This window comes from Symphalangus syndactylus, chromosome 10 (assembly GCF_028878055.3).
Source record: "Symphalangus syndactylus isolate Jambi chromosome 10, NHGRI_mSymSyn1-v2.1_pri, whole genome shotgun sequence".
NCBI classification, from domain to species: Eukaryota; Metazoa; Chordata; class Mammalia; order Primates; family Hylobatidae; genus Symphalangus; species Symphalangus syndactylus.
Genome location: NC_072432.2, coordinates 127,778,962 through 127,794,393, shown reverse-complemented (window position 1 = coordinate 127,794,393; position 15,432 = coordinate 127,778,962).

The following is a 15,432-nucleotide window of genomic DNA, read 5'->3' as shown; positions in this document are numbered from 1 at the left end:
ATGAGACGATATTGAAGATGAAGCTCTCAGTGGCAGACCATTGACATCAATCTGTGAGAAAAAAAATTAGTCTTGTTTGTGCCCACATGGAAGACAACTGACAACAGCAAAAGCAATAGCCAACACCATAGACCTCTCAACTGGTTCTACATTTTTTTTTTTTTTTTTTTTTTTTTTTTTTTTGAGATGGAGTCTCTCTCTGTCGCCTGGTCTGGAGTGCAATGGTAATGGTGCGATCTTGGCTCACTGCAACCTCAACCTCCCGGGTTCAAGTGATTTTCTGGCCTCAGCCTCCTGAGTAGCTAGGATTACAGGTGCCCACCACCATGCCTGGCTAATTTCTGTAGTTTTAGTAAAGATGGGGCTTTGCCATGTTGGCCAGGCTGGTTTCAAACTCCTACTGACACAATTTTGACTGAAAAATTAAAGTCCAGCAAACTTTCCACTCAATAGGTGCCAAAACTGTTGTGCCCATATCAACTGCAGACAAGAACAGGGCTTTCGATGGAAATTTTAACCGAGTGAGATCAAGAACCTGAAGCATTTCTTAAAAGAACTGTAACAAGAAAGAAACATGGCCTTACCATACTATCCTGAAGACAAAGTACAATCAAAGCAATGACTACCAAGAGGTAGAAGTGGTCCAGCCAAAGCAAAAGTGGATGAGACAAGAGCAAAGGTCATGGCAACAGTTTTTATTTTTTTTCCCAATACTTAAGGCAGTTTGCTTGTTAATTTTCTGGAGGACAAAGAACAACAACATCTGCTTATTATGAGAGTGTTTTGAGAAAATTAGCCAAAGCTTTAGCATAAAAACACCCAGAAATCTTCACCAGAGAGTCTTTCTCCACCATAACAATGCTCCTACTCATTCCTTTCATCAAACAGGGGCAACTTTGTGAGAGATTTGATAGGAAATCATTACGTATCCAGCTTACAGTCCTGATTTAGCTCCTTCTTACTTCTTTTTGCTTCCTAATCTTAAAAAATCTTTAAAAAGCACCCATTTTTCTTCAGTTAATAATGCAAAACAAGGATGCTTTGACATGACTAAATTCCCAGGACCCTCAGTTCCTTAGGGATGGACTAAATGGCTGGTATCATCACTTCCAAAAGTGTCTTGAACTTCATGGAGTTTATGTTGAAAAATATAGTTTATATTTTTAATTTTTATCTTTTAATTCCATTTTCAAAGACTTTTTGAAGTTCCTTATATACATATAGGCAGATTTTAAAAACTAAAAGAAATACATGATGATCAACCTGATCTTCCAATGGAAAAAAATAAAATCTGTTTGGGATAAAAACAATGAAATTACTGCCAAAGAAAAGCATTGATTTTATAATTCTTTAATGCTCTAATGTATGTTTGGCTATTCAATCTTCTAGCTAAACTTTTCTTTTCACAAAAGGTTTAATTTTTAAAAACTTATTTTCTAAGATAAACTTTTGAATTTACTTATTGTTCCTACTTTTTTCCTTTGTTTCTTATCCATTAACTTTAGGTTTTCTGTTTATTATATATTATTAATATTATTATTAATTTTGTACTTTTTTGTTTGTTTGTTTCTCAGTTTCCTAAGTACTAATGTATTTTCTTCTGAAAGTGTTTATGGCTTTTACTTATTTTCTGAGTAAAGTATTTCTGGGTCCTTTAGATTTGACTTTAAATTTATCTTTAAAATTATTTAAGTATTTGATTATTTAAAATTATTTTCAAAGATATTTCATAACTGATTATCTAATTTATGCTTTCAGCCAAGGGTTATCATGGTGAAAGTGTTTCAGTTTATAAAATCCCTACTTCTAAAGAGTTGTTGATATACATTTGTCAGTTATGAGATTGATATTTTTATGTGCTTTCAGAAATATAATTTCGAGTTATATAAATTATATACCTATTAAGCTGAATCTGTCAATACTTTTATTCAGTTTATCTATTTTCTTTCTTTTTATCTTTTTCTAAAGCTGTATCTGATAATTCTGAAAGAGATGTTTTGAAATCTACCAATGTCACTTTATTTTTATGAAGATCTCTGTATCTGGCAGCTTTATTCAGAAAACAAAACACGTCAATTACTTCAAGCAGGGAGAGATTGAATAAGGTGAACTGGATACTGATAGAACTATTAGAAAGGCTGGAAGAACAAAGATCAGGGAGCCCCCAGTACCCCTCAGCTGCACACTGATTCCCAGAGTCAGGAAGTTACAAGAACCTCGCACAACTCTTGTTGACCACAACTGCCTCCAAAATCAGAGCAGCTGTTTCCTAGGAAAATTCACAAAGGCCGATAGAAAATAATGTTATGTCTGTGAGGCTGCCTGAGGAAAAACAACATGATTTTAATTTTTCTTTTTTCTTTCAAATCTCATCTGCTTCTTGGAAATAAATTTTCACACTACTGAGTTACCAACAAGTAACCTGTTACGTTCTGCCTGTATTTCTATTAGCTTTAAAACTTAAATTTTAGGCCGGGCGCGGTGGCTCAAGCCTGTAATCCCAGCACTTTGGGAGGCCGAGGCGGGCGGATCACGAGGTCAGGAGATCGAGACCATCCTGGCTAACACAGTGAAACCCCATCTCTACTAAAAATACAAAAAATTAGCCGGACGTGTTGGCGGGCGCCTGTAGTCCCAGCTACTCGGGAGGCTGAGGCAGGAGAATGGCATGAACCCGGGAGGCGGAGCTTGCAGTGAGCCGAGATCGCGCCATTGCACTCCCGCCTGGGAGACAGAGCAAGACTCCGTCTCAAAAAAAAAAAAAAAAAAAAAAAAAACTTAAATTTTTAGTTGTGATGGGGTTTTACGTATACAGGTTTAAATGCATTTTATACTCTTCAATTATATTGCTGGGTTTAATTGCATAATTTCTTTTTTCTCTTTGGAGTACTTAATCATATATTTAATCTGATTTTCACATTGTCATTTTCCTTCCTTCCTTCCTCCTTCCTTCCTTCTTTCTTTCCTTCCTTCCTTCCTTCCTTTCCTTCTGTCGTTACTTTCTTCTCTTTTTTTTCTTGGTTTTTATTTTTTTTTGTTTTGTTTGGTTTTTTCATTTGCCTAATATCTCTTTGGATATCCATTTAAAAAATTATTTTTATTTAAAAATAATTTCAAATTTAGAAATGACTTACAAAGGTAGAATATAGCTCATGTATACTTTTCTCCCAGATTCCTATAATGTTAACATCTTAAATAAACATGATCTATTTATTAAAGGTAAAAATTATATTGCCACAATACTATAAACAAAATTATAGTCTTTATTTGGAGTTTTTTCATTCTTTCAATATAGGTCAATTTCCTGTTCCAGGATCCAATCCAGAACACCATGCTGCATTTAGGCATCATGTAATAAATACCCCTCCAATCTGTGATCGTTTCTCAGGCTTTTCCTGTCTTCATGACTTACACTTTAAGGAATACTGGTGATGTATTTTTTTTTGTTTTTGAGTGCAATTCTTTATTTTACTTTATTATTATTATTCTTTAAGTTTTAGGGTACATGTGTACAATGTGCAGGCTTGTTAAATATGTATAGATATGCCATGTTGGTGTGCTGCACCCATTAATTTGTCATTTAGCATTAGGTATATCTCCTAATGCTATCCCTCCCCCCTCCCCTCACCCCACAACAGTCCCCAGAGTGTGATGTTCCCCTTCCTGTGTCCATGTGTTCTCATTGTTCAGTTCCCACCTATGAGTGAGAACATGCGGTGTTTGTTTTTTTGTCCTTGCTATAGTTTACTGAGAATGATGATTTCCAGTTTCATCCATGTCCCTACAAAGGACATGAACTCATCATTTTTTATGGCTGCAAAGTATTCCATGGTGTATATGTGCCACATTTTCTTAATCCAGTCTATCATTGTTGGACATTTGGGTTGGTTCCAAGTCTTTGCTATTGTGAATAGTGACACAATAGATGTATTTTATAGAATGTCCTTCAATTTTGGTTTGTCTGATGTGCTCTCTTGTTTAGACTGGACTTACTAATTTTTAGAAAGAATACCACAGAGTTGAAGTGATCTCATCAAATCATAACAAGAGGTTTATGATATCCACATGATTTATCACTGATGACATTATCCTGATCACTTGGTTAAGGTGGTATGTACCTAGTTTCTCCACTGTAAAGTCATTATTTTTCCCTTTACACAACCTCCTTGTTAAAAGTGTGTCACTAAGTCCAGTTTACTCTCTGAGTGAGGAAAGTAAGCTTCCTCTACAGGAAGAAGTGTATCAAGAATTGGTAGACAAGTGATAAAATTGTCATGACAATTAATAGTTTGGGGCAATATTTGGGGGCTAAGCAACAATTGTGTTTCCTTTTGAAGTTTTATCTGATAGTTTTAGCACTCACTGGTGGATCTTGCCTTGGGCAATTATAACTGGTGTTCTAATCCTGACTTTATTTTTCTCATTGTTTCCACATTTACTAATTTGAAAGCTTTGTAAGAAAAATTTGTTCCTGCTCTTCTACTTATTTATTTCCACAATTGTCTGTTTATTTTGGTAGGTACTTATGGGAATTTATTTTATTCTTTGAATTTTAATCCAGTACTAGCTTTTTGTATTTTGTTGCTAAGACCATTCCAGCTACAGTCATCACATGTAAGTGTAAGCAGCAGCACTTTCTGCTGCTACAAGGTGGAACAGGCTCGTCTTATATTTGCCTTGTCCCAAGCCGAGAAGAATCTGTTTCTCCAAGGAGTTCTGAACAAGGGATATGCTCATTACTACTGGGGTGTCAACGTTTCTACATCTCAGTAAAAAGAGATAGAAAATATGTGGGCTGGGTGTGGTGGCTCATGCCTATAATCCCAGCACTTTGGGAGGCTGAAGCGGGTAGATTACTTGAGATCAGGAGCTCAAGACCAGCCTAGTCAACATGGCAAAACCCCATCTCTACTAAAAATACAAAAATTAGCTGGGGGTGGTGGCGGACACCTTTAATCCTAGGCTTTGGAGGCTGAGGAAGGAGATTTGCTTAAACTCGGGAGGTGAAGGTTGGACAGTAAGCAGAGACCGTGCCACTGTACTCCAGCCTAGGAGACAGAGCAAGACTCCATCTCTAAAGAAAAAGAAAATATGTGTATGCACACTACTGATGTATCCATATATATATTTATCTATGTGTATATATTAATATAAACATGAATTTGTTTTAATATCTCTAATTTTAGTACAATACCACTTCAACATATGGATTTTGTGGGGATACGATTTAATTGATAACATAAGATAAATGGAAAGCATCAATAGCTGTTTTATTTTTACAGTAATCATCACATGTAAATAGGAAAAATATTATTTATTTTAAAATAACAAAAATATAAATCAATGTGAATATACTTAACACAACTGAACTACACATTTACAAATAACTAAGGTGGTAAATTTTATGTGTGTCTTACCACAGTAAAAAATATTTAAAAAGTAAGAAAAAAGGTAATAAGATAAATCTCTGACCTATACAGAGAAAATGATAAAAAAGTATAAAATTATGAGTTAATATAAAGCTGTACAGTATTCTTTGATGATATAACTGAAATTCATTTGAAAATTGTTATCTAAATGGTTATAATTGCAATGGGTTGAATGGTGCCCATGAAAAATATATGTCCAAGTCGTAATTTCTTGTACATGTGAATGTGACCTTATTTGGATTAGGGCTTTGCAAATGTTAAATTAAGAATCTTAAGATGAGAACATCCTGGATTTTCAGTGGTCCTAAATCCAGTGATTCATGTCCTTACATATATATATATATACATAAAAGAGGGAGATTCTGATACAGAAATAGAAGAGAGACACTGAGAAAAGTTAAATGAAGACAGGGATACAGATTGGAGAGAAGCTTCTACAAGCTCAGCCAAAGAGTGTGAGAGCCACCAAAAGCAAGGAGACAGGCATGGACTGGAATTCTCCAAGCCTCCAAAAGGCAACAACACTGCCAACAACTTGATTTTGGAATTCTGGCCTCTGGAACTGTAAGAGAATATACTTCTGTCATAAACCCCCAAGTTTGTGGTAATTTGTTGTAGCAGCCCTAAGAAACTAACAGAGGACTTACAATACACACAGAATTAGATGAACTGAATAAAATGATATTAAATCTTATGTAAGAATGGAGTAAATTTTAAAGAACAAATAAGAGTATGAAAAAGTAGTCTAATAAAGCAGATGACTCACCAGACATTAGAAAGTATTATAGGGCACCTGTCCTTAAATCAACACAAAATAATTATGATTATGACATAAGTATTTTTAGAGTACATCAATTTGAAACAGATCCAAAATATAAAAATAAAACATTAATGTTTATATTTTTATATAACTTTTATATTGTAAATTATATAAATTCATATTTTCATATAAATTTTTATATCTGAAATATAAAAATAAAAAATTAATACATTACCAAGGACCTAATTGGATTCAGAGACAAAATGTAAATTAATTTAGAAGTAATACTGGCACAGCAGACTTTCTTCTGGAGAATATAAAATTTGGACCCCTTATCAAACCTATATCAAAAATTAAATTCATATGTAATAGAGACTGAACTGTGTTTTAAAAATTCTTAAGTAAAGGATGTGCGTACTGCATTCAAAACCTATGATTCCTTAGCTGGGCCTGGTGATGCACACCTGTAGTCCTAGCCACTCTGGAAGTGGAGGCAAGAGTACTCCTTGAGCCCAGAAATTTGAGGCTGCGGTGAGCTATGATCACACCATTGCACTGCAGCCTGGGCAACAGAGGGAGACCCTGTCTCTAAAAAAATTGAACAAATAAAAGATTTTTTAAAAATCTATGACCTTAAAAGAAACTAGAGAGAATTTCAGCAACAAAGAAACATTGGCATATTTAAAGATATTAAAATTAAAAACAAAAACTTTTGTAGAGCAGGCAGCAGATGAAACAAAGTCAACAAATGAATATGAAAGAAGACAAAATTAGTAAATTATATCATAGATGATAAAAATGTTAAGATTTGAAATACATATGCATAATACAATGTATATATATAGAACTCTTCATATTAATGAGAGTCAAATATTCTAATGGAGAAACAGGCAATTCATGGAGAAGACATTTAAAACACTGACAAAATTATGAAAAGGTATTCAAACAGAGAAAAGCCAAGACAAGTCATAACAAGATGTCAATGTATAACCATCAAACTGGGGGGAAAAGGGGCAATAATTACTACTACTGACATCGAGAGGGAATTTTTACAGACTCAGTGGAAATCCTCCCAGATATGCCTCTTTAAAAACAAAATATATTATAATATATTAAATGTGTATCCTTTCACTCAGAAATACCACTTTAACAAACATATCTCATAGATAAAATCTCACATACGAAAAGGTCTTCATAAGATTGTTGAGGTTGCTGAACATTTTTAGAGCAACAAAACACTACAAAAAGTGAATGTCCATGAACATATCACCATTATAGAAGTGGTTTAAAAAAGACAACATGATTTCTACTATATAATGCCATGCAGTAATTTTAAAATATGGTATTATTCTGACTGTGAACTTCAGTGACTTTTTGTGATATACACCAATATCCTTTTAAAAACTACAATGACACATAATTATTATCTAAGTAAGAAGAAAACATGAAAGTGTTTTTAAGACAAATAATGTGAGATCCATGTTTAGGTGATGCTGGAAAAGAAGAGGAGAGTGAGTAGGAAGGAGGCAAGCAAACATGAAAACAGGAAAATAAAACCACAGTGAAAAGAAATGCAGCATCCCTTTATTTAAAAGTTATATATATATAAGTACATTTATAAAGAGAATTAAATAATCTGTAAATCTACAGGGTTGTCCATGAAAGTGCTAAGAGAGGGAGAAAAAAGGCAAATTACAGGTATATGTGCACAGTTTTGTTTAAGTCACACAAGCCAACAATGCACGCTTGTGTACATGCTTCTGTTTTTTGTATTAGCAAAATGAAAACCATGGACCGAACAAGAGGCTGTTAATGTGGAAACGAGTTAGTAGAAAATAACTTCTTTTTTCCTTATACATTTTGTATTGCTTGTTATGCATATTTTACAATTACATTAAAATTAGATAAAATCTTCAAAAATAATTTTCATAAAAATTTTATGGCCAGGCTTGGTGGCTAACCCCTGCAATCTCAGCATTTAGGGAGGCCGAGGTGGGCGGATCATCTGAGGTCAGGAATTCAAGACCTGCCTGGCCAACATGCCGAAAGCCCGTCTCTACTAAAACTACAAAAATTAGCCGGGCATGGTGGCACCCACCTGTAAACCCAGCTACTCAGGAGGCTGAGGCAGGAGAATCGCTTGAGCCCGGGAGGCAGAGGTTGCAGTGAGCCAAGATAGTGCCACTGCACTCTAGCCTGAGTGACACAGGAAGACTCCATCTCAAAAAAAAAAAAAGAAAAAGAAAAAGAAAAAGAAAGACAAAATTTTAAATTACGCAAAATTTCAAAAAAACCACAATGAAAATGTAAATACATATTAATTGCAAATAAGTCAAAATTTTAAAATCCTTAGTATTTAAGCTCAATATAATACTTAAGGGTTTGCATAAGCTCAGTAAGGAAAACACAGAGTCAGCAAAAGATAAACTGGGAATAAATTTCTGACAACTTAGAAAAGAAGAAATATCTAAATAGATGTTCAAATTTACAACAATTTGGAGAAATAATTATAACTACAAAGTTACTACTTGTCTCCTTTCTAATTAGCAAAGATGTACTTAAAATATTGGTGAGAGTACAGCATGAAAAACACTACAGCATTCTGTTGACAGGAGTGTAAATTAGCACATATTTTGGATAGAACTTTGACAGCCTATTTTAAGTTATATAAAATATTAATATGTTATGATTGAAATATTGTAACTTTAGAAATATATCTTAAGAAAAATACTATAATACAAAAAAGTATGATTAAACTTGAAGAACTATAATCATTGTGTATGATTATAAATTAAAAATTAATACTAAGTTAATCATAATAACTTGTAACAAAACAGAATAGTAAGCAACATTAAAAGTGATACTCTACTCTTTTTAATGACAAGAAAAGATGCACTAAGCATCTTTATAAGTTTAAAAAATTATACCCATATAATGCAAGGTAACTTTTTTTATAGTATTTTGATTTTAGTATAAAGTATAAATTATAAATAAATGATATTGCTGTAGTAGAAATATTACAATATCATTGGAGTTAGAAATGGGATATTACTTTTAATAAATGTCTATATTGTCTATTTTTCATAACGAGTGCTGATTTTATAGTCTGATACAAAATAATTTACAAAAGTAAAAAAATAATTGTTTGGATATATATTTGCTTTTTAAGGCGTTTACTTCTACTAATGTCATTTTTGCAATAACTCTAGCAGACTGATGCAATTACTGTTTTCTAAGTTCAGTAATTTAGGATGTAAAGGAAAATAAAAATCTCAGGTCCCTAAACTCATTATGCCAAAGAGAAAGTTAAGCTAGGAGACTGAATCATGCAACATGGCCCACATTTTTTTGTTGTTGTTTGTTTTTCTTTTTTTTTTTTGCTATTACTTCACAACTTTGATCAAAGCATTGTCCATTAGCCAGATCCCCAAAGAAAGGCAAAAGGCCTCAGGCATCTCCAGATGCTTTGCTGGCCACAAAATTTTTCAAGACTCATATACTCCCATAAAAGAGGTCTGCAATCCAAGTGTGGCTCCTAAAACTAAAGTCTGTTAATTTTCACACTGATAGTACTTATCTTCCCAGGTGTGGAACAAAGACAAGATGAGATCATTCTTTCCGTTACCTCTCCTTCTTCCTACTTGTCTTACCCACTTTAAGGAACTGTATAAATAATAAACCTCCTGAGAAATTCTTTGGATGTCTCCAGCCACAGATATGGCTGTGACTTGTGTTTTTCCAGGTGTGCCCTCAAGCTCTAGTTTAATAAACCTCTATTGATTGAGACTCTTGACTTGGTCACTCCTTTAACTAGTATATATTTGATGCGACTGCACCCCAGATCTCCCAGGTCGAATCCTATGCTCTTTTTTCTCTTTCACATCCCTTTGTGTATTGATTAAGAATTGACCCTTTGTGTGTTTCTTGTATGGTGATTGCTATCTTTATTCTGATATGCTTATCTTCTTGTGGTTACAGATTAAATCACTCCTGAGAGCTAGGGACAGAATTGTCCTTGAAAAATGGAGATACTCACAATATCAGTCATTATTGAATCTGGTAAGTTTTTCATTTTCTTTTTTTTAAAAAAAGTAAGTTCTTGCTGTTTTAATGAAACAAATTGAGAAATTATTTTCTAGTAGAAATACATAGGCATTAAGTGTCATTAAAATTAAAATTCAGAAGTGTTCAATCTCAAAGCAACATTGTATAGCTTTACAAATTAATTAATGGATCTTAAATCAAAGGCCACCACTTACAGATAAAAACAGTATGCCCTCAAATGGTATGTGAATTATGTTTCAATAATCTATTTCAAAACAAAACAAAATGTGTAACTTTTAAACTGAGACAAAGACATTTGATGTATCAATGGAAAGGAATGAAGCAAATAGAAAAATAATATATATTTTATGAGCTTGTTCTTATTTATTTCTGCCATCATACATATCTATCTATCTATCTATATATATATGGCATATATATCTACACGATGGCAGAAATAAATAAGAATATAGCAGTTAGTAAATAATATAAGTGAAATAAACTAAAAGTAATAGTTTTCAGATTAAAATTTAAAATACAATAATATGCTCTCTATAAAAGATGTACTTAAAAAAAAAAGACAGACAAATGTTCAAAACTGAAACCAATGAACCAGGCCAATATGGGGAGAGCAATATTTTAGAAATCCCACATTCTGTCAAAATAAAATTGGGAAATGTTGAGAAATACTGTTAAAAAAGAAATATACCACAGTAAACATAACCCAGAATACAGCCTCAATATATACTGAACAATTTACAGCTCTACAGAAAAACATATAGATCAACATTTTTACCTGAAAATCTTAATACATCTTTCTGAGAAGGTGGTAGAACAAGAAGAATAAAAGTAAGAAGAATAAAGAAGTCGTCTAGCTTCATCTCCAACATGTATAGAGTGTGAAGTTGTCACTCTCATTATAAAAACAAGAAAAAGTCAAACAAACTAAAGACCAGTGACTTTTCTCAAACCTTTCATGGATTAGAGCTTAGAGAACAAACTTCACCACAAATCCAGAGTCACAGCCGAGATCAGTTTACCTGGAGCAGAAGCCATAAACTTATAGATACACTCAACTGGTAGTTTTGATGAATGGCTATAGGCTGTGTGTAGATTACCATGAGAGTGAGAAAACCTCTGGGGGCAGCAGTTGGTGAATGGAGATCCCAAGAAAGATCCTGTCTGGCAGTGATGGATGAGATGTCCACAACCAAGACATACATGTGCATGGAAAAATAGTGTAGCAGGGCCTTATCTAACCTAGGGAAGACATATTCCTAATATTCAGGCTCTCCATAGCCTTTTTGTTTCACCAAAGGGGAGGGAAGCTATACCGCTGAAGAAATACTGGTGAAGGTCACACCTCAAGACACACTAAAAGACGGAGATTTTATCATAGAATTTTATTATAAGATTGTAGACTTGGTGGCCTCCCCCACATTTTAACACCACACTATAAGTGCTCCAGTATAACAATGGTGAACTGCAGCTGCACTAGCTGCAAGATGCAGACTCTCTCAGAAGGAGAGTACTGAGAGAAGCCCAAAGTCAAGAGACACATGGACCAGTAGAACAGGCTAGAGAATCCAGAAATAAAGCCACACACCTCAATCACCTGATCTTCCACAAAGCTGACAATAACAAGCAACAGGGAAAGGACTGTCTAGTTAATAAATGGTGCCAGGATAACTGGCTAGCCATATGCAGAAGATTGAAACTGGAGCCCTATCTTTAACCATATACAAAAATCAACTCAAGATGCATGAAAACATAGAACATAGGGATGAAAACATAGAAAATACCATTCTGGACGTTGGCCCTGGCAAAGACTTCATGATGAAAACTCCAAAAGTAATTGCTGCAAAAACAAAAATTGATCACTGGAATCTAATAGAACTAAAGAGCTTCTTCACAGCAAAAGAAACCACCAACAGAGTAAAGAGACAACCTACAAAATTGGAGAAAATATTTGCAAACTAGGCATCCAACAAAGGTCTACTGTCCAGAATCTATAAAGAACTTCAATCAACAAGCAAAATCAACTTCATTAAAAAATGGGCAAAGGCATGAGCAGAGACAATTCTCAAAAGAAGACATACATGCAGCCAGCAAGAATATTAAAAAACGCCCAATCAAAACCAAAAAATAAATAAATAAATAAATAAATAAATAAAAACCAAAATGAGATACCATCCCACACCAATCAGAATGGCTATTACTAAAAAGTCAAAAAATAACAGATGCTGGAGAGGTTGTAGAGAAAAGAGAATACTTATACACTGCTGGTGGGAATATAAATTAGTTCAGCCACTATGGAAAGCAGTCTTGAGATTTTTCAAAGAACTGAGAACTACCATTTGACCCAGCAACCTCATTATTTGGTATTCACCGAAAGGAATATAAATTGTTCTACCATAAAGACACATGCATGGGTATGTTCATTGCAACACTATTCACAATAGCAAAGACATGGAGTCCACCTAGATACCAATCAATGATAGACTGGATAAAGAAAATATGAGATAGGTATACCATAGAATACTACGTAAGATAAAAAAGAATGAAATCATGTCTTTTGCAGCAAAACGAATGCAGATGGAGGCCAATATCCTAAGCAAATAAATGCAGAAACAGAAAACCAAATACCCCACTTTCTTACTTATAAGTGGGAACTAAATATTGAGTACACATAGACACAAAGAAGGGAACAACAGACACTAAGGCCCACTTGAAGGTGGAGGGTGGGAGGAGGTGAGAATTGAAAAGAACTACTATAGGGTATTAGACAGATTATCCGATAACTAGGTAATTGGTTATTAGCAGTGACAAAATTATCTGTACACCAAACCCCTGTGGCACACACTTTACCCATGTAACAACAAACCTGCACATGTGTCCCTTGGACCTAAAATAAAAATCGGGAAGGAAAAAAAGAAAGTAGAGACAAAAACAAAACACTAGATAAATTGAACCCTCTGGCCTCTACAGCTATAACAAATGTTAAGTACTGTACAACTCATAGTCAGATTAACATAAATTCACACACTCAAGACCCATTTACCTCAATTCTATTACCTGCTACAATAAGACCCTGTTTTCAAAGTAAAATTACAAGACATGGCAAAAGGCAGAAAAAAAAAAGAGGTCTGAAAAGACACAGCAAATATCAGAACTAGATTCATATCAGAATTGTTATTCAGGAAATAAAATGAATAATAATAAATTTGTTAAGATCTCTGCATTAGTTTTGTCAGGTTTTTCCAGAGAAAGAGAACCAATAAAATGTGTATGTGTTTGTGTGTGTGTGTGTGTGTGTTTTCAAATAACTTTGTAATTCAGCCAGCTGCAGAATGTGATCTTGATTTTGCATTTAATTTCTAACAAAATCAGTTCTGTGGCTATAGGAGATAAGGTTCTCCTTCAGGGCACGCATAGAAACTTTAAGTTTATTTGTACAGCACTTAAATTGAGAATTTGAATCCCAGAGCTCATAATTTTCTTTCAACACTTTTTGTTCACCTACAGTAAGAGCAACCAGCCAATCTTATTAAATTAGTTTTCCAAAATTGTTTGAAAGTATCACATACATGGTCACTCAGCTCCTTGCTTCTTATAAATGGTTGATTTGGTGTATCCAATGCAAATATTTGGCATATCTCTATTGCCAGACCATGCCATCAAATGTCAATGTTCTTTTTTTCTAGTAAGGAAATAGAGTCCTTAGTGTCTTTAAATTTAATCAGTTTAAAAAACCAACTCCAGAAACTCCATGATATGGTTTAAATCTGTGTCCCCACGAATTTTAATCTCCAATGTTGGAGGTGGGCCTGGTGGGAGATGATTGGATCATGGGAGTGGATCCTTCATGCACAGTTTAGTACCATCCCTTTGTTGCTGTTCTTGTGTTACTGAGTGAGTTCTTGCGAGATCTGGTTGTTTAAAAGTGTGTAGCCCCTCCTGCTTCACTCTATTGCTCACACTGCTGCCATGTAAGACATCTGCTCCCTGTTTGCCTTCTGCCATAATCAGAAGTTTCCTGAGGCCTCCATAGAAACAGAACAGATGTCAGCATCAGGCTTCATGTATAGCCTGTGGAACCATGAGCCAATTAAACCTCTTTTCTTTATAAATTGCCCAGTCTTAAGTATTTTTTTATAACAATTGGAGAACAGCTTAATATAGAAAATTGTTACTGAGGAGTGGGGCATTACTATGAAGATACCTGAAAATACGGAAGTGACTTTCGAACTGAGTAACAAACAGAGGTTGGGAGAATTTGGGGGGCTTGGAAGAAGATAGAAAAATGAGGGCCAGTCTGGAATTTCTTAGAGACTGACTAGATGGTTGTGACCAAAATGCTAGTAGTGGTATGGACAGTGAATTCCTGGCAGAGCAAGTCTCAGATGGAAATGAGGAAGGTATTGGGAACTGGAACAAAGGTCACTTTTCTTATACCTTAGCAAAGAACTTGGCTGCATTGTGCCACTACCCCAGAATCTGTGGAACTTTGAACTTGAGAGAGATGATTTAGGGTAGCTGGTGGAAGAAATTTCTAAGCAGCAAAGCATTCAAGATGTGCCTTCACTGCTTCTAACAACCTATCTCATATGTGTGAGCAAAGAAATGATCCAAAGTTGGAACTTATATTTAAAGAGGAAGGAGACCATAAAAGTTTGGAAAATTTTCAGCTTGGCCATGTGGTAGAAAAGAAAAGCCAATTTTCAGGGGAGGAATGCAAATAGGCTGCAGAAATTTGTATAACTAAAAGAAAGGCAAGTACTGATAGCAAAAACAATCAGGAAAAAAAACCTCAAAGGCATTTCAGGGGCGTCCCCTCCCATCACAGGCCCAGAGGCCTAGGAGAATTGAATGGTTTTGTGCCTAGGCTCAGGACCCTGCTGCTAGTTGTTTCTTTTCAATGCTGAAAATGAAATCAATAATGGTTTTGTTCATTTAAAATGAAGGATATTTTAAATGTTAACATTATGCCACAGGCCACAGGTGAGATTGACTGACTACATTGTGATCACTTCTTGTCTACTTGCCTCTGTTCTGGTTTCTAGAAATGCTAGCCATAACTGTCTACTCCACCTGCCAGTGTGTTTTGCTCTGCTTTCAAATTTACATCAGTGGATTCTTTCAAAGCTTTACATTTCTATGTTAATAGTTTAGTTTTAATTCTCACAGGAGAATTATATT